The following is a 21,808-nucleotide window of genomic DNA, read 5'->3' on the forward strand; positions in this document are numbered from 1 at the left end:
GGAAAAGGACTAAGTTAGGTGTCTCGAGCCCTTCGGTTCGTGTGGACAGAGTTCTAATGATTTAATCACTTCCCTAAAGCCTCCATCTCTTTATACCATCACACAAGGATCACATTTAGACCTGAATTTTTGGAGGGAACACATCAAACCACAGTAGTAGGTAACTGCTTCGTAGTCTCATTCACCAAGATGGGAAAACAACAGGAGGAACAAGTTGGAAACAAAAAGAAGCTCTACTTAGGGTTAGGGTTAGGGACACGTTCAATTTGAGACATCTTTCCAAGTATAGAGGTTCAGAAAAAAACGAACAATGCAGAGCACTCTGAATGCTCTGGGAGTTGAGAGCTGAAATTACCAGTTTATATGAGAACATACAGGATGTACATGCTGATGGAGAAACCAGATGACCAAAGAAGGAGTCTGGCAAATACAGTTATTTAAAGGATAAGTTGAAAGAGAGTTGATATGAAAGAGCAGTATGACATAGGAGTAAAATCAGGATCCACAAAAGCTGAGAGTGGCTAGAAATATAAGGAGAAACAAATGCATCTGATATAACAGTCGATGGTGGACAGAGGTCATACAAACAACTCTAAAGATAAAAGTAAGATAACTGGAAACTATAGATATATTGATTTCTTTCCTCTAAAAAGGAATTATCTAATAGGAACCTTGGAAAATGGAATAGGTTTCCTTATGAGATGAATACTTTATTATTAAATTAGGCAAAAGGTGACACAATGACTGCACTGAGCAGTGTCCATGGAGAATTCTTCCACTAGGTAGGAGATCGTAACAATCTTTCCAAGTTGAAGATAGTGTGTCCTGAGATGAGGGTGTGCAGCAGAAGGCTATACCATGGAAATCTTGTTGACCTGGTAGTAAGGATTCAGTATTCTGTGAAGAATTCCTGAAACTAGCCCTATTGATCATTAGAATGGCCTTGTAGAACTTAGCTGCAATGATGGCCAAATAAAATGAAGTTGAGATACCAGAATTTCCTTGGCCAAGTATAGAAGGGTTATAGAAACTGAGGATATTTGATGAATATATAGGATAAGTCCTGAGACTTACCTCACAACTGTACTATATATACCCCGAGAAAGGACAGAAAGATACATTCCCATACACTTTTTAAATGATTCTATGTAGTAACAGCCAATTTGGTGACATTTGCCAGCACTGGTTTTCCTCTCCTCTATTTCACTCTGCTTTGCACCTCACTCCTTTTCTATGTGATCAAATCTGATTGTAAAATGATAGCAAATAAGCTCTGCTCACTGGAGAACCTGTATTACAATCATTTTAGTATAAATATATTTCAGAAAAAAAGATATTGCAATATAACACATGGATACAAATATCATCCTTATTGTCTTATCCTACATCCTTACATAAATTCCTCTATGTCATTCAAGGCACCTAGTTATAACACAGCTTATTATTTAACCATTATCACACTCCCACTGGAATTTTTCAGAGACCGTGTTAGGATTCCCATTGGTATTATCAGGCAAATTCCAAATTGAGTCTTAGTTTTATTGCCTGGCTTTATTACTAACCACCCTAGGATCCTTTGTAGTATTTCCCTTTTTTAACTGGTGTTTTCAGCACCTTCCAATTTTGTATTGTCTGACAACTAAATAAATGTGAGCATGGTAGAACTCAAACAGCTGTATGTATTTAACTACAAGTTTGGATGCCCAATTCGTGCACAGCTTATGCAGCCATCAGGAGAGCTCTGAAAGGAAAATCTGCAAAGCTTCCAGCATATTTTATTAATGACCAGCCAGACACCATAACCCACACCAGGGAGATGAAGACCTAATTAATTAGGCATAATACTACTTAGCACTTACCATTTTCAATAAATATTACTACATGAATGAAAGAATCCTCAAAAGGCTCCTGTGAAGCAGGAACTATTAATCCTATTTTACAGCTGGGGAAACAGAAGCAGAAAGGTTCTCAGATTTTCTCAAATCCAAAGAGAGAGGTGGCATCAATTCCCAATATAGTTTTCTCAGAGCTGGCCCCCTAGGCTAATTTTAGAGCATGGCTTTCTCAAAAATCAAAAGGCAGTATAGTCATAAATACAGGCTGAGGTACAAGATTAGCATCAGGGGCTTTATGTGGAAACTGACCATTAGCCTCTACACTTTCTCCCACTGAGGACCAAGATTATATGGCCAATACCTGTGCCAGCAAGTAATAGAATTACTGGCATATAGTAGGTACTAATAAATATTTCTTTATTCGTAATTTATTTATTAAATTCCTGCTGTATTGGAGGCATTCTCCTTGTCCTCATGGAATTTAGAGAATATATAAGCAAAATATGTCAAACAGTAGAGAGTGATAAGTGCTATGACAAGCCGTAACGGTACAAAAGAAGAATCTAGGAGGTAAAAACAGCACTGCAAACTTCCTAAGGTAGGAGCATCTCTGGCATGCTCAAGAAATGCAGAGAGGACAGTGTGGCTGTGCAGAGGGAATAAGGGCAAAGTAAAAGAAGGTAAGGGTATAAGGCATGCAGCCTTTTGAGCCATTTGAATAATATTGGGCTTTTTTACTCATTGAAAATAGAACATGTTAAAGGGTTTTGAGTAAGTGGTATGAAATGAAAAAACTTGCAATTTAATGAGGTTATTATTTTCCAGGCTGCAGGAGCCAGAGGAAACAGGGAAGTGAATTCGAAGATGACTACAATAATCTAGCTGAAAAATAATGACTACTTGTTACAGAGTGTAGTAATGGAGGGGGTGGGAAGCAATCTGATATATTTTTAAATTAAAACCAAGAAGGGTCTACCTTGAAATTTGATGGATTACACAGAATCTGCAGTCTGAAAGAGGAAATAAGACTTATTTCAAGGTTTTTCCATAAGGAATAGGAAGGTTTTTATTGTTGACCAAAATGAAAAGGACTATGCCAGAAGAAATTTTCAGAAAAAAAATCAAGAGTGTATTTGGATGTGTGAAAGATAACCCACCATTGAGAATTATCCCAGGTGAACATATTGAGTTAGAAATAATGTATACTGGGTGAAAAGGGAATAAAGTTTTTTACAAGTAGAATGATCAACTGTGTTAAAAAACATAAGATTGAGAATTGACTGTGGGATTTGAAAAACTGAAGAACATTGTGTTAGTCAGCTCTCTGTTACTATAACAAATACCAGAAACAATCAACTTATAAAAAGAAAAGATTTACTTTGTTTCACAGTTTAGAAGTTTCAGTCCAGGATCAGTTGGCCCCTGTACTCTGGGCCTGTGGTGGCACTTAATGGTGAGATATATCATGAAGCAAAACTGCCCACTTCATGGCTTAGAAGCAAAAGACAGAAAAAAGAAGGGGTTGGGAATCTACAGTCATGTCCCCAATAAAGTCACCCACTATGCCCACCTCTTACAGTTTCTATCACCTTTCAACAGCATTAAGCCAGGGAGGGACAAGCTCTTCACACTTTTAACAAGGAATGTTCCTCATTTTTCCCATTTTCTGACAGAGCAGGCACTCAATAAATATTTATTGAATATTAACACCTGAGCTTTTGGGGGAACATCTAACATGAAAACTACATCAAGATAAAAGCCAGATGGAAAGTGCAAGGTCTGGAGTTCGATCCCCAGTACCCCGCCCCCCAAATCCAGATGGAATAATTCAAGACAGAAAAGTATAGGGCTGGGGATTTAACTCAGTGCTACCAGCGCCTGCCTCACAAATGCAAGGTCCCAAGGTTGATTCCTGGTACCAAAAAAAGAAAAGTATAAATTTTTTGTACATCTACATAAAACTGTGTAGATAAAGATCAAGATAAAACCTAGCTCCAGCAACTGAAAACAAAAATCTGATAAGAAAAATTCAGTAGCAATCAATTAAAAGCATCCAGATTGCAAATATCATTTCCCCTGAAAGGAACCAGAAATTCTTAGAGAAAAATGGATGCCAGATCTTCAGTGAAACATGTGTAAGATCAACCTGAGATGTCTTGTTTCAGATTTCTAGAGTCAAGTCAGAAGGACTCATGATGAACTAACTGTAATTTCTAGGCATATTTCATTGGCCTAATGGCATCCTGAGCTCTCTGAACATAGGGCTAAGGGTGCAACGTGGAGGCAGAGTACTTATGTAGCACATGCCAGACTCTGGGTTCAAACTCAACACTGCACTTAGAACTAAGAAATCAAAAGATTTTAAGTAAATATTCTGACTTCCAAGTTCTCTTAAAAATAGGAAGACCAGGCTACACCGGGTCTGTCTTTCTTCTAGCTGGAATTTTGCTGTGGATGCCCATTGTGTATCATCCCCAGCAGTCTTGGCTGTCTTCAGCAGAACTGTGCGGATGACCGCTTACTTCTACATCATGTTCCTTTGTTATTATTACTTGGGGAAATATTTCTCAAGACCCCTACAAAATGAAAACTAAAAGGTGGCTGGTGACTTTTCTTTGATGAGATTATTTTACTTACTAAATGAGAACATCACTTGCCTAGCCAGTTCACAAATTTCCCAACTCCGCTCTCTTTCCCTTATCTGACCATATCAGGAGGAGTCCTCCTTCTCCTTATGCATGTGTGTTGATGATCTAAAGAACCGTTTTATGCCTTCTGATATCCAAAGGAACTGAAGAAACTGACTAATCTTGCTGAAAAAGGACCAATTTCAATTTCTAAAAATCTTATGAGGCTCTAGAAGGTGAGTGTGTCTCAACCTGGTGTATGGCTGCAGTCTCTGAAACAGAGCCCGGAAATCAACCTCAATCTGTTTTCTTTTCCTTTGCCTTGACTTTCTCCTGTTTTCTCTACCCTGTGTTCTCTTCTTGGCAGGAAACTCAAGCCTTAGAAATCTAAGTCTATTCATAAATGCACTTCTTTCAGTTACTATGGCAATGCTGAAGGAATCTGTCACGGCCAAACAGGATCACAAAAGGATCACTTTTATTTTTATTCTCAATGTTTCCACCAACAAACAAATAAATAAAACACTACAACCAGCCAGACTCACAATTGTGTCTTGGAAAACAGCTCCCAAGAACTGATCCCTTACTTCATTTCTTACTTAATTTTCCCCTCCTGTTTTATACAGTTTTATTTGTTTCTCCAGACATTTCATTAGAAAGAACCACAGTGAGTGGCATTCTCTGAATCCAGAAGGGTTTTTTTCCTTACCTTTTGCTGTTATAAATGCAGCTTAAGAGCTGCAATTATTTTCAAAAAGAAGCAGTATAGTTTCCCTAGATTATGATATTAGAATTCATTTAATAAAAACATAGGTTGCAAATGTTCATCTTCAGGAGCTATGGATAACTACCCACAGAGAGCTGCTGTTGTCTATAGCCTTTATCTCTGTATTTCATCACTGACAGTTGGGAATGAAATAATTCAAATATCCTTATTTAAAGAAAGCAAAACAAGACAAACTTGCCGCCCTATCCTTAGGGCAGGGATGACAAGTTAAGATGACATCAAGATTAACAGATGAGCATTCAGCCACTTTGCCAGTCACTGGTACTGCATGGACTCCGTGCAGCAACAGAACATTTGCTCTGAACAACCTACAGTCTGTCAAATTCCATAGTAGTTTCCAAGGCAATGATAAGTTCTTGGTCTTTTCTTTAAGTAGTGCACAATGCCTTAGGAATTGCACAGTAAAGAAAGGGAAGCCCTTTGATCCCAGTGGGGGAACATCCCCCATTATCAGAGAGAGGTTACTTCACAGATGGATTCCAATTCTTCCTGCTTCCCATAGGAGGGCACTGTCTCTACAACCCCTTGGTGAGGGTGGGACACTGAAATCTCTAATGTCAGTGAACACTTTCAGAGAAGAGATGAGAATTTATTTGAAATTTCACTGGCAATTAAATGGCATTGACTATCCTAAATTTGGGGGTGAAGAAGGAAGAAAAGCTTGAACATATAAAATAAACACAGGTTCCTCAGATTGGATTGGAACTCGCACTGGACATGCTAATATGCTTTTGGAAGCTGCCCATATAAATGCAGGGACCATATAGTAAAATGAAGTGCAAAAGCATTTGGTGAGATATTCTTGGGTTTGAATTCTTACCCTGTTACTTATTACTTATCTCCTTGGACACGTTATTTCATCTGTGTAAACCTCAGTGTTCTTGCCTGAAAAAAAAAAAATAACAGTACCTATAGCACAGGATGATTGTTGGAATTAAGTAGGAAATTACACATAAAGCACTTAGCACAGTGCATGCTGAACAACTGCAAGCTCTAAATAAATAGCAACAATTGCAACTGTTTTTGCTATTATGCTTCAACAGGAAAATGCATACTCCTGTCTTCTACTTCCCTGTTTTGTTATAAATATCTTATATTTATATATTGTATACATTTATATTTTAGCAACTCTCACTGTGTCCTAGAATATTCTGAAAACCTGGAAAGCAATTCTTTCCTTCACTCTAACTGGTATTTAAAGATGCTTGATATAATTTAGAAACTCCTTACCTCCTCACATAGAATGGTTATATTAGGTAGGAGGTGATATACTCATTTTACAGACTAGAAAAATGATGTTAAAGCTGAATCCATTTAACTCAATCTAAAATTATGAATGAAAATATTTCGAAGCTGGGGATTTAGCTCAGTGGTACTGTGCCTGCCTGCAAGTACTACGTCCTGAGTTCAACTCCCGGTACCAAAAAAACCAAAAACAAAACAAAACCAGTGAATGAAAATATTTCTTGTATCAATATTTTTACCATTAAAATAACACGCTAGTGGAAAATTGGGAGGATCACATAACATACGTTCATCCACCCTTTCTTTTATTCATTCAGCAGTTGCTTATTCTGAGTGTACACTAGGTGCTATAAGACCAGTGTTGGTGGCAGAAACATAAGCAATGTCTCATTCCTCTTCTTGAGGTACTCACAGAAGTTTAATGAATGCAGATACACTTAGGCCAGGTAGAAAACAGCAGGACATCTCCGTATGTAGAAATATGAATTTCATTAATGCCTTAAGATTAAGGGGGTAGTAACTTTGAACCTGCAGCCTTTAGTGCTACCCACTGCCTTGTAAATTATTATTTAAGTATAACATAATGAAGAAGGTATCAAAAATCTCATAATTCAAAAGCAACTAGTATATTGTTAGGATATTCTGAAAAGAAAATGGTCCTGTAAGTAATAAAATGTATAAATGATAGAAAGAGCTAAATTCTAATGTTCAGACTTGGGCTCTACTTACTATTTCTGTGCAAGTGAAAGAGGCTATTTTCTTCACAAATTTAACCTTGAGTTTTCTTTCCATATTAAAGAAAGAAATTAGTAGAAAGTTGACATTTCTGTGAATTCTGAATAAAAATGTGAAACAAACTGAGTCAGTAGCACTCTAGTCTGCCATCTGGGATTTTACATTACTCAGTTGATTCCAGAAATTAGATTAATATGGAAGAACTTAGAAAGGGGAATTTCCTTTTGGAGGTAATTATGAGGCTCACCTATTAACAGTGGAAAATCTGCAGCCACTAATTGCTCTCCTCAAGTCAGACAGAAGAGCTCAAATGAAATACAAGCCCAGGATGTGTTTTCAAAATGTGAGTTTTATTCCAATTATCAGTGGGCATAACCACCAATGTTATTTGAAAATGTCAAAGCATAAAGCGATTTATTTATGAGAATAATACAAAAGCACAGGTCAAAATATCAATCTGCTCTTCCTTAAAACATTTTGAAGTTATGGTTTTACTTCAATATTTTTACTGGCTCCAAACAGCTTTCTTTATACCCCAAATGACTTCTTACAAATTGTGTAAAATTTGAATCCAGAAAAATTGGCTGTGGTTTAAGATCTGCAAGCTAGGAGGAACCTATGTCACTGTTAAACAGATTCAGAACAGCCTCTTATGAGTAGCAGAGGCTATGGGTGAAGAAAGGCCCCTTGATGGAGCTTGAACCAGTCAGATCCTAATGTTCAGCTGATGGTATCAGCCCTTCCCCTGTATGGCCCTCTCTGCCTACTGCCCTGAGAGATCCTGAGGACAGAGGACACTGGAATAGCAATGGAGATTTCACAGACATAGATCCTTCTTAAAAATACAGAATAGGCACAGTCTTTGAAAGAAAACAAAGGATGCAATTATGTCCTTAGAAAATGTAAAAGTAAACAGTGCGGTATGCATGAGAATATTTCGTTTCTTCTGAAACTTTGGAAATTACAGGCAAATAATTTAGAATGTACGTGTTAATGAAAGATCTTTTGTCTAATTTATGTACATCATTTCACCACAGATCTATGGAATTTAGGTTACAGTTGTATAATTCCATAAGGGGTTTTTGATTGCTTAAGCGCCACCTGTTCTTTATAAATGCTGTGACTGACATCAAGTTTTCCTCCATATGGTGATGACATTTTTGATTACTATTTGTCTTCTTACATTTTAATAGTGATTTGAGTTAAAATAATTTAAAGTCTGTTTCCCAATAGCTTCATGTAACTGAACAGTACTGTTTATGAGTTTTATCTTTTGTTATTTTGAGTCAATATAATTTTTAGAAGAGCTTAAACTAGCTACAGAATACAGCTTTATAGAACTAAATGAGTAATTTTTCAGTTGTGAGTTAAAATCAAGAGTAGAATCAATATGGGCATCTCTGTAATTGAAAACCAGTGGGTGATAACTCTGTACTGAAAACAAGATAATAAGAATAAAGATGAGCCATTGGTGAGCGAAAGATAAGATTAAAGATGTAATCTCAATTAAATAGCAACTATTAAACACTATAGTAAAACTTCCATGTCTAATTTGTCTTGTATTTTCCTCTCCTGGGTAATAATTATGAATATATGTAAAAATAATTTAAGCAAATCAGGGGGCAATCAACTTATTTTTTTCTGCTAATTTAATATTACTACAACCTTGTTAATATACAAATATTTTGATAAGCCAGAAGTAGTTCAGGGGTTTTTGGTATGTTTACATTTATTCCTGTACATTTTCTGATATATTATTATTTAAGAATGAATTCTGAAGGTTAAAAAAAGGGATAAGGCAAAGCATGTGGCACTGAGATACACAGTGAAAGAAAAAGTCAATTTCTCTCACCTTCATGCCTGACAGTGATTTTTTTTCTGACAGTGATTTTTTTATAATGTTAAAGATCTACATACTTGTGTATTTTAAAAAGAATTTATGAGAAAATCACTAAATTCCCGTTTATTATGACCACTATTTTTTCTATTTTTCAAGAATTGTAAGTTTCCTAATTAATTTCTAACCATTTATTTGATGCCGAGAGACAGTTTGAGGCTGTTTTCTAACTCTTCCTCATTTTGAGGAAACCGGTACCATTCTTTGTTTCTTCAGCTTCCTCTATTTATTCTTCCAAATTCTTTTCTTATTCAAACCCATAAGCTGCTGATAAACTCATGTAATCTCTAAGCAAATAACCTAGAAACACCGTAAAGCTAGTATAACAAAGACAAAACTCTATGCTTTATCCTTTTTATTGTTAACAAGAGGGATAAATTGCTAATTGTTTATTTTCCAATAGGAAAACAAAAACTAGGCAGCATAAATTTGATCTGAGCCTCATGCTAATTTAAAAGTAATGAGGAAAAAAAATAATGAAGAATTAGAATTTTGCCCTTCCTTATCTGATACCGAATAAACATACTAAGTAATTGTTAATTTATACAAATGAATTTTTTAAATAAACCAGAGCCCACAATATTCTTCAAAGCCATTTAGTCTTCAAGGGATTCCACTGGCTGTCTATAAAATATAAATATTTTCATTAGGTAATAGTAAATTTTAATTTACTTTTTTAAATTCTGATTTTTCAGAGGTGGATAGCTTTTACTTTCTTATAGTGTGGCTATCTAGCAAAATTATATTCATGGCTATTGGTCAGGCACTTCTGGCTTTACCCTGTATAATATCTAATTTGAGATAGTCAAGAGGAAGACAGTTGAAAGCAATCACACTATTTTGAAAACAAAGTTTATAATCGGGTGTGGTGGCACAGGCCTGTAATCCCGGAACTCAGGAGGCTGAGACAGGAGGATCGCTGTAAATTCAATACCAGCCTGGACTACATAGTGAGTTTCCAGGTCAGTCTCAACTACATAGTGACACCCTGTCTCAAAACAAACAAACAAACAAAAAAAAAACAAAGTTTCTACCACCAATGTAAATTCAGTCAGTGTTGATTCTGGCCAGTATTATTTACAAAAACAGCACTTTCCACACATAGTAATTCCTAAGCCTAAAAAATTTTTATGTAGCTGCATTAAATTAAAAGAAAGCTATGTTAGTGTAAGTCTCTGTTAGCTAGAAATGGAAGGATACTTCTTTACATGACAAGAAGAATAACTCTTGAACCAATACCTAACAGGATATTTGGTGGTAAAAATGAAGAGACATTCCCGTGAAAAACTTTGGAATGGTAGGGAATTATACCCTGTTAAAGAATATTCCATATCGCAGTGGTTTTCATATTGCCCTCATGATTTTTACCCTAATGACATGCCATTGATATTATTCTAATTCTCTCTTTAAATCAATTTCTATGTATTAGTTAAGTTTGCTTAAGAAGAAACTTTATATCAATACTGTAAATGGAAGATCAACATTTCTACCTTTAATAAAATATGAAATAAATAAAACTATTTCATATAAAAGATATTTCTAAGCTAATTATATAAAATTTGTATAAGCATTTTATAATAAAAATGTATAAACTAATTTAAAGACTGTGAATGAATTTTGGGCTGGTTATTGAGAGCATTTCAGAAGCTCTAGAACCAAAGTCTTGTTCTCTTTGATAAGAAAAGTATTAGAGATACCCAAGTACCAGACAGATTTTTCTGCTGACATAGTTAGGAACACTGAAAAAAATGAAAGGGAAATAACATTTGTGTTTTTGTTTTGTTTTGTTGTGGTACCAGGGATTGAACTCAGATCCTTGCGCTTGCAAGGCAGGCCACCGAACCGCTGAGCTAAATCCCCGGCCCAGGGTAATAATATTTGCATTGCTTGATTCAACATCTTTTATTTCTGTGTCTAAAATAACCTCAGTATTCTCAGAAGTATGTGTTCTACATTTTAGAAAATATTACTCAACAGAAAATAAAATAAAGTGCAAAGTTCAAAAAATAAAAATGTGTCAAAGATTTTATACAGATCACTAAAATAGGCCTGTCACTTAGCATGCATCCAAGAGACATTTATTGAATGAATTCATTAATTCGTTCAAATACAGAGTTAAGAACACTGGTTGTTATTGTTTTTATTTTGTATATATAAAACAATTTTAATTATTCAGTAAATAGGTCTGAGAAGTCAATGAACAATTCAGAAAAAAACATTATTTCTATTTCCCATAGGGAAAAAAATCCTTCCTTATACAAATCCAAACTTCAGCTGGGATTGGAAAGTGCATACAGTGTAACCTTAAGAACAGAACTAACATCAGGAAAAGCAAATTCTTGGAAGACACAGACACATTCTTCTGAGCACTTAAATCCAGCTATGCCCAAAATAATCCTTCTGGGTTTGACTAAAAGTATTCAAGTCAACAATTTTCCCCTAAATTTGTATGAAAGACTTTGAAGGCCAGGCTGGGGGGGAGAGATTTAATGGAATGGTAAATGAGGAAACACTGAATATCCTCCAGACAAACACCCCCGTGTTCCAGACATAAGTACTTGCAGGCGTCAAAGTCCAATGTTTTGATGACTGTGCTTCTAAACTTCCAGACTTTTTACCTAATTTTCCTCTTTTCATTCTCCAAAAAATATCTGTTTATCCTCCAACACTTTGTTCAAACATTACCTATTATCAGAAAATCCTCCTTCAGAGCAAAATAAGTCATTTTCTTCTTTCTGCTTTCTTTGCACTTTGTATAGAACTCACTCAATTTTTCTCTATTTTACTGAAATTACTTGTTTACATGTACCTTTCATCACTGAGTTTAATTCATGTATGAATTGCCAGCATCTATCTAGTATAATGCCTACCATGAAGCGACTAATAAATGTTTGACAAATAGGTGAAGTAATGGATGAATGTAAAACTCACAACAGTAAAACAAAACTTGATATGTTAGTCCAGTTAACATTTTCTTGCAGTCTTTGTTCTTTTACAAGAATTTCATGGTCCATTGTCAGGTAGATTCTTGAGAAGTTGAACTTTGTTTCACTGACTGTGAAAGAGGAAGCTTAGTGCATTTGCCTCTGAATGTCAATAGCAGATCTCATTGTTGCACTGATCTTCCCAGTATAATCTAGGAGCAAACGCTCATGGAGTTCACTGCTCCCGCCTCCAATCTTGCTAACAGTAACAAGTCTTTCTGCCAACACAACTGTTTCCTTTCTTTTTAACAATGGCATATGGTTCATATGTTTACACCAAACCTCTAAAAAATACTTTTTTGTTTTTATAGAAAGGTTGGGTTATGCACTCTTAATGTGCACCTCACTTCCTACACACAAAAACAGAGTCCTTGGAGCTGAACAAGCTGTGGACATATTTGCAATGAAAGCACAGCAAAGGCAAATGGAAATTTATTTCAATGAGTTTACTGTAAGCACAGTTTTTTTTTAATTGGTAGGTTTTAAAATTGGTATTGGTAGGTTTTAAATGCCTAATTATCTTCATATAAATGACACCCTATCATCCTAGAAGTGTTGTACTCTGGTGCCCTGTGCTGTTTATTATTATGCATTACAATTATCATGCAAAGCAGAGAAGGTGACTTTAAGCAGCTCATTTAAAATTCTCTTTTTTCTTAAGTGTAAAATCTTTGGGAGGCCATTTACATAGATGTTTATCATTGGGTGTTAAAAATCAGTCCAATTATAAGTATACAAAAGTTTTTATTATGGGTTTAATTTTGAAATGTAAATGGCCATTGTAAAGTGCCTGTTGAAATTTTAATTTGTGCTTGTATTTTTGTCCATGGATTAACAAACAATCCTGTATTGAAATTAATTATAGAGATATACAAATGTTCAAAGATAACAGAACCTGTGTGGCAAAACTGCCTAGAGGTATGCGGCACAATTCCCTCTTTGGAGTTGGACATTAGAGGTGCTGTAAGAAAGTGCTCATCTGCCACCCAAACCACTAACAACACAGTGCAGATGATAGGATTCCACTTCATGTTGCATTCTGTTGCCATGGCTATGATGGCCCTAATACTGTATGCTCACAGCAAGGTTGCAATTAGTATTTGGATTTAGAAGAGAAACATAATGATCTCATATTGAAGAAACACTTGTTTAATACTATTTTGGATCTAGGCGTCCTTTCAAGTTGCTAACGAGCAGCTCTGTTGGTCAGGGGAAAAAAAATCACTCAGCCATTTTGTACCTGTATCCCCAGTTTCTTTCAAACAAACTTCACTGAAATAGAGAAACTGATGATGTTCTTGGTATATTTATGGTTGCCCTCTACCAGGCTTTGTACTTTTAACTGTATAACAGACTTTCACATGATTTTCTGTGAAGCCAGCACTGATAAAGGCCAAATGCTTTACTAATCACATTGGAATACATACTCGATACCCTTGAAAATGTTGTGACAATAGGAGTTACAAGAGTTTTAGGTTTGATACCTGCACAGTCAACCTCTTGAAATAAGGTTTGGGTCACCAGCCTAATAGGGCTTGCCATTTACTGAAGGGAGCCAAATTTCTTCGTGGTGCTCAGTAATCTTCCCTAGTGGGTCTTTCTACTCTGTCACACTATACAATGTTCAGTTTCACATTGTCCACTTGGAAAAGAGAAGAGCGGGACATGGGTGGGTCCTGGGAGCATGAGGTGGGAAAACCTTGCCAGAGATAATAAATAAGGGGAAGGAATGGAGAGAAGACAGGATGGCTGCCTCTTGTACTCAGGTATACAGAGAAAATCAAGACCCCAGGATTCTAGTCACACAGCATAAGGAGAAGATCCTGGGATGAAGCTAAGAACTCCAAGAAGGGAGAAGGGTTCTAGACAAATGGACAGATATTTCTCAACAGCAGCTTACACAGAAGAACAATTTTAATTTTACTTTTTACAAAAAAGGAATATTTTGCTGTTGTTTTTCTTTTAAAGACAAACTGACCCAAGATACAGCTTGATAATTCCAAATATAAAAGACAAAATGGCCCATTTTTGCATGCCAGAAGCATAAACTTTTCTTAAGACTTTCAGCTTTATAACATTATACATGATTTAATCTGTATATGTGCTGCCGAAGCCAGCATATATACACACATGATTTAATCTGATTCTCTAATCTGATTATATTTATAGAGTTATACTATTTGAATTCGAGGCCATTATCGGATTTCACTTACAAATAAGCGTTGGTGAGATAAGGAATCCTCCTAGATTCCAAATTGTTCTGGGTTCTGAAGATAACACAGGAGAGAAGAAGGGACTCATCTCTACAGGGAAAGAATCAGAAAGAGACACCCTGGGGGCCAGGTTCTATTAGATTGGACAGTATCAAGAGGCATTATGAAAACTACCAAGCTGGGGAAGAAGAATAAAACCAAGAGCCTGGGAGAAAACTAAGAGAAACCAAATGGATCCAACTGAAGGGAAGAGATCGATCTAGGGAAAAAAGCTAGAATTATTGTTGTGGCACAAAACTAGGTAATACTGGTAATAACAAAAACTACCATATATTATTATCTTGTACCAATCATGTATAACATTGACATTAACTGTGAGCCAGATATAGCCATCCCCATATTGGAAAAGAGGCCCTTTGTATTTTCACTATAAGCTCTTTCTTTAGCTGTGAACAGCAGTCATTCCAATGAATCTCCACTTTCCTCAACCTTCCAATTTCAATGTCCTCACTGAATTTTAACAGATGATTTTACCTCCTAATCCAAATGGGCAAAAGATGAGAACACCCTCAACAGCCTTCTGCAAAACCTAGAAATGTAGGTGTATCCACAGCTGTCCTTTCTTCCTTTCAATTACAGTACAAGAGGTATAGTCCCTAATGTCCAAAAGTAATTTCTCTACTTGATGTCACTCCCACTTATTCCCTATAAAATCACTTCTTCCTTTTTTCACTATATCGGCAAGCTACTCTTTTCTATAGTTTACTTAAAATTAGCAATAAAACCAAAGATTTCTGTGAGCCTAGGTCTCATTCCAGCTATTCTTTCTATACTTTCTTTCAAAGCCCACTTTCTTGAAAGAGCCAACTATCACTATTCTTCCACACCTGCACTTTTCTTTTACTTGTCAATCTACCACAATATGATTTTTCCCATTGTGGTACACTGACTCTCCCTGCTCCAACGGAGACCTCCTGATTTCAGACTGAATACACAGTGTGGGTGGTTTATGAAATGGATTTCTGGTTGTGATCAAGTATTTCTATCTGCATTCTGATCCTGTCGTGAGAAAATGTTGGGGTACAAACTCCCATTCTTTGGAAACCAATATCCAAATATCTCTGAAGGATTTGGACAATAAGCCGAAGGTCAAAGAAGATTCTGTAGCCTATATTAAATTTTAGGGGAAAGGAGAATTATTAGACTTCGTGCTAACAAAAGCAAGAGGACCATTTGACTTTTCCATTAGCTCAACTGCACCTACACTAGCTCAGTGATCAGCTCTGTAGACAATTGCCTAAAAAGAGTCTCAAATTGCCTCCAGTGGTCTCAGTTGTATCTTGTAATCGACTGAGTGTAACACAGGCAAATATGACTTCTAAAGGATCTTTGCTGAGATTCATGACCAGGAAATGGAGTATGAGACCATAACTATCAATAGAAACCATTGGCCTCTGGGTCTGCTTCAAGATGCCTCTAGGAACCACCACCCAGAAACTCTATAGGGATCCAGGCTGGGAGTAAGATTAGAGTGAGTATTAGGCTGAGTGAGACTCTCTTGACAAATAATACTCATTTCTTTCCAGTTCAGTTCTCCATCTCTCTGGGGAAAATAGAAGTGAGAATGCTTATCATTGCTCTAGCATCTGGTGAGAGGGTAGAAACTGCAGGTGTGTTATTATCCTCCTCACTTACTAAAGGGAATAACCAGAACCCAATGTCATTACCAATTTTTATGGTTTAGATCTAGAATGTCCCCCCAAAGACTCACGTATTCAGGGAAGGGAACTTTTGGAAGAAGATTGGATTATGGTGGTGCTATACTCATCCATGGATTAATTCACGGAACAGTTTAGAGCTGAATGTGCTATCAGAAGCTGGGGTCTGTTCAGAAAAGGCAGGTTACTGTGGTGGCGCACACCTGTAATCCCAGCACTCAGGAAGCTGAGGCAGGAGGATTGCTGCGAGTTCGAGACCAGCCTGGGCTACTTAGTGAGTTCCAGGTCAGTCTCAACTACACAGTAAGACCTCGTCTCAAAAAACCCAAAAAAATAAATAAATAAAAGAAAAGGCAGGTTACTGAAAGGGTATATCTTCCTCCCTGACTCCTCCCTTCAATCTCTGCTTCCTGGCTATCACAACATAAACATCTTTCCTCTGCCAGACCCTTCCAACATGCCTTTCCTGAGTGGAGCAAGATTACCATGGACTGAAAACCCAGGAAAAATAAATCTGCCCTCCTATAACAGTGATGGTGAAGCTTTAGAGCTTTCAGTGATAATGAAACACCTGGCTGTAGCACATGTACCATAAGGTTCACCACCATTGTGTATATTTGTGGGTGCTGGATATTCTGTCCCAGTGATGAGGAAAGTAGCTAAGACACCAACTGAGTGCAAGTCCAAGATAACAGTAACAGAGAGTCCACGTTACTTCAGTGTTATTTGTCATTTGGCAGGACATAAACCAAGAGAAAAAGGCTGGACTGTGAAACTGGTTTGGTTCTGATGTACACAGCAAGTATTACCATGTTTCAGGCACATCAGATGGAAGAAGTGTATATACAATTCATAAAGGGATGGTGACAAAAATGCTACTTAATAGCTTAAATCAGCAAATGTACTATTATTCACACTTGTTGCATATCCTGCTTGAGTTGGCAAATAGGCTTGGGGTTGTAACCAATTAACAGCAAAAACTCCAAAAGTGATTTCTGAAAGATTCTTCATTAGCAATTCATACTTTTACACAAAGAACATGTCCACGTTACTCATTACTCATTGGCCAAAAGTAGCCACAGTCCATTCCTCCCCCGAGCTTCAAACAATCTGAGCCCAAACAAGACCAAGCAGTGAATTCCTATGATATGACCCAAAGACAAAGAATCCAAGAGAACTGGGACACAACCCCAGGGATGACCATAAAAAATGAAGTTTGAATTTTGTATTATATTATGTGACCTATGGCACTTATACTGTTGAAGTTCTAAAATAGTATTTCTCAATCTTGAGAAAATTGAAACTTCAAGAATATATGCAAAAACCAGAAGTTAATATTATCATGTCATAAATTATCATTTAAAGCAACTTTAAGTGTAAGTTCAAATATGGGCTTTGACACTGCTTGGCAGAGCTTCCAAAATAAGGTATTTTTAATTTTTTTCTAATTTTAGCAATATAAAAATAAAAAACCATACTTCTATAAAAGACTCCTATGATTCTTGTTTGAGAAACAGCTCTCCAGTTAAAGAAAAATGACTAATATTTATTAGACGCTTGCCACGTGCCCCACATTGCTCCTAGTGCTCTATCTGAAATAAATCTTTAAATTTACCTATATTATATAGGTATTTTATAGTCATTTTCCTTTTGAGGTAAGTGAAGCACAGAGAGGTCAGTTCACAAAGCTCATAATTGGTGTGTTGCAATTTGTACCCTGGAAGTCCAGGTGCAGAGCACTTAGTCTTCTAAACTTTTGCATTGTACCACTTCTTTATGAATTTCAAAAAATATTTTAAAATTTTGCCATTGAAATACTTACTAAAATATTCCCATAAAAAATAAACTATTCTAAATGTATAGCTAGGCTAGAGATTCTTGTACATTTCTTCACTTATTTATGCAACAGATATGTTTCCTATTATGTGTAATAGTGCTCTTGATAGAGAGAAGGGTATAACTTCAAAACTTTTCATTAAACTGAGATAAGCACACAATTATCTACAAATCAAATAGAAGCCATGGTACCACACACCTGTAATACCAGCATTCTGGGAGGCTGAGGCAGGAGGACTGCAAAGTCAAGCCCAGCCCCTGCAACTTAGTGAGTCCCTCTCTCAAAATAAAAATAAATAAAAAGGTCTGGGAATGCAGCTCAGTACAGAGGCCCTGGGTTCAATCCCCAGAACTACAAAAACCAAAAACAAACACACAAAAAAGAACCAGAGAATGATTATAAGGTACATGCAAATTTAGCTTATTATTTCTGGTTTATTACAAATACTACCCTCCCCACCGTGAGTATAAGCTTCACATGAAGAAATGTTATGTCTACCTTGTCCACCATTGCTTCTTCATGGCCTATAAGAAATTGTAGGAATTCCATAAATATTTGCTAGTCTTCATAAATGATCTGAAATCTCATGGCTGGCAGATGCCAAATATAGTTACTATGTGCTTTATGGTTTTTCTTATTTAATTCAAAACAAATTGTACAGATAGAAAGCTTAGATTTCAAGTTCAGTCAGCTATAAATGTCAATGCTAGGATTTGATTTCAAGTCTTCATGATTTTGAATTCAGTTACTGCCTCTGACTTGAAAGCACTGCCCTTCCAGGTAGGCTAGAGGAATATAGACAGAGTTCACTGGAAAATTGTTTTCTTCCAATCTCGTGCAGGATGATGAACAAATCAAATATAAAAAGAAACATTTCTGATGACTCTCACCATTTTTGTCTAAAGCAAGGACAAGAGGATATGTTGCAAAGCCAGATGACTAGATATTTATCAGTCAGAAATGTCTCAAAAATACAGCTTGATTAGTGAATTGCAGTATGTTCAGTAATTAATTAAGAGTTTGATTTGTAAAAACAAAGCATGATGGCTCCTACACACACCATGTGTCCCCTGAGCAAATGAAGACAGAGCTTAATGCGGAGGCTCCCAGTTCAGCTAAGCAGTCACAGATGTGACTCAAATTAGACGGATGAACTCTGAATAACAATAACACTATCCAAATTAGCAAATAGTATCTAAAATTTCTCCCAGAAAACCTGGGGACCCAGTCCAGGTCCAGGTTTGTGAGCTTTATAGTCTGCTAAAATTGATTTGGGGATGTGTTTGGGCCAGTGCCACATATCAGGAGAACTCTTGGAGAAATGTGGAAAGAATTCTAGTCACCTAGCAGAACAACACTGAGAGCTCTAAAGGCAAACTCACTGTTCATAAGTGGGAAACTGGTATGTGCCTATGTGTGCGTGTGTGTAAAATGGAAGCGCAATCTCATACAAGCACAGTGTTTAAAAAAGGGGAAATAATCCTTCTACTGAAAGAAGTCACCCTGCAGAAGGCAGATTTTGAAAGAGGCATTATTTTGCTTGCTTTTTTCTTAAGCTTTGTTGAGAGCCTATTTGACTTTTTAAATGAATACAAATATTTAATTTTAACCAAAAATTTTTTAAATGATTATTAGAAAAATGTTTACAAAACAAAATGGGACAGATCTTAATGAAACATTTGAAAAGTATATCTGTACAACCAAAGATGAATTGTCCTTTAGGGAATTTATGCAATAAATACAACTACAATTATAATGTACTTGGATTAGAATAAGACATACTTTTTAAGACATGTGCCATACACATTTTAGACACCCAGCAAACATACATCTTGCATGGGTGGTCATTTCTTTTTCACTGTAAAAATAGTTCACCCATACCATTTTGCTTTACAGTGTGATGAAATATAATAAAGGAAGAAAGGGGAGAAAGGGTCTATGCAAACTCATCTGTGTCCCTGCTATGTATTACTTGTGTTACTCAATTCCCTCTCAGTAAATGCTTTGACAATTCTCTATCTTGGCCATCCACCCATTCCTCGCTCTCCATCTCTCCCAAAGTTGCCTCAACAACTCTTAACAGAGCCTACTTCTGCAACTTGCTGTTCTGTTGCCCACTTCCTACCTCCTCCTTCCTTGCCACTTATGCGGCCATTTTCCTCATGGAACACCAATAAAGCTTGGTTTGGTATGATTTGGCTTTTCACTACTAAAATGGCATGGCTGGCCCATGACTGCACAAGTTGTCATGAAGACTGCCTTTACTTCTTTATGTCTGTACTGTGTTCTTCTGCAATTATGTGGCCTCAGTCAACTTCTTAGAAACTGTTTTCATCTACATAAATTTTAACGGACACATAAACTGAGAAATATTCAGTTGAAGTCAATAACAGCATTTGTAAAGAAAAGGAAGTTCATAGACTTCTGGAATTTGCAAATAATGTTTTTGTTCAACTGTGCCTTTCAATGTTTTAGCAGTACGAAGCACTTTTGAAAACTGAAGACAACAGTCCATCAGAGAGTTGCATTCCATTCTCTGAAGCTGAAAAGAAAATCCACAATTCCAGTTGAAAGGAAAAAAGCACTTATTTTAGTATTTTCTATAATTTCCTGATTAGAAAGAGAGAGAGGCACGCCTCTCATGACACTTAGTATTGTCATTTCACAGCCTTCAAATTTCTGATTCAGTCTTTTTTACTTAAGCCTACAGTACCCAAGTCTAAGTATATGACACATAATCATGCAAATCATCTCTTTCAGTAGATATCAACACCAACTTACCAAGAGAAGGCAATTTTGCTTTGTTTCACAATAAAGATCTCAACACTGGCTTATGCTTTGTTCTCTGGATCTCTTTTCACCTACAGTTTTAGTAATCTCCAAAACATCTTACTTGGGTTGATTTTTTTAACTGCCAAGCCTTGATATGGTTGTGCACGTGCTCAGTCCTAACTTGTTTTTAATGATAAAGATGAGCTGATAGCATATGTATGTGTTCTCCATTAAGCCAGGGAAATTAAGGGAGAATCTTTTCCTCAGTCCTTAGTCATTTAAAAATTAGTTTCCTTATTTTCCTGCCCCAGATGAATTCTGCATTGTTTTAATGAATTCATTCACAGTGTGAGGGCACACAGCATTGAAGAGACCTCAAGCAGTTTCACATTACAGACACTGACGTAGCTTGCTAGAGATCTTCAAAGGCTTTTGTACTTTATGGCTTCATCATTTTATGAGAAAATTATTTTTAGGCTGTCATGCTACACCCCCTTTCTTTTTTAAAAAACAACCAAAAAAGAAAAATATAAAAGGAAAAAGAATAAGAAGAATTAGAGGAATTAAAGGCAGAGGAAATGATCTGAACTGTCTGTGTTGCTTAGAAAGATTAAATAATGTGTAACTGATGTAGATTGTTGAAAAATAGATTTGCCTCATTTGTAAAATGACAGAAATTAGTAAAATAAAGCAAATGAATTATTAATAATTTTCAAATTTTTAAGTACTAGACACCTATTTTTTTTAAAAAAGCCCTTACAGAGAAGCTCAACAGACAAAAGGGAGACTCATTATCTTGCTTTTGGCAGGTTCTAGGGCACCTCTGTGAACCTCTTAGTCTAGACACTGGACTGGATGATCTCTGGCATGCATCTCCACGTCAAACAGTCTAGGGTTCTATTCAGTTCAACAAAAAATGCCACTGAGTGCCTCTCATATAACGAGAGATACAAAGATAAATGCAATATAGTTCCTCTCTAAAAAAGCTCACACAATTCTGTGTCTTGAACACAGTGGTCCATTGTACACTCATCTCATTTCCTTGTTAAACCCAAAAATAATCCAATAGTCTCTCTCCCTGAGAATAACAGACCTCAGTGCCCAGTTACTACTGGTTACTGCCACTCAATAAATCCTTACTAATTAAATTTATTGAGT

This window comes from Fukomys damarensis, unplaced genomic scaffold, assembly GCF_012274545.1.
Source record: "Fukomys damarensis isolate Sample0158 unplaced genomic scaffold, DMR_v1.0_HiC HiC_scaffold_19, whole genome shotgun sequence".
NCBI lineage: Eukaryota > Metazoa > Chordata > Mammalia > Rodentia > Bathyergidae > Fukomys > Fukomys damarensis.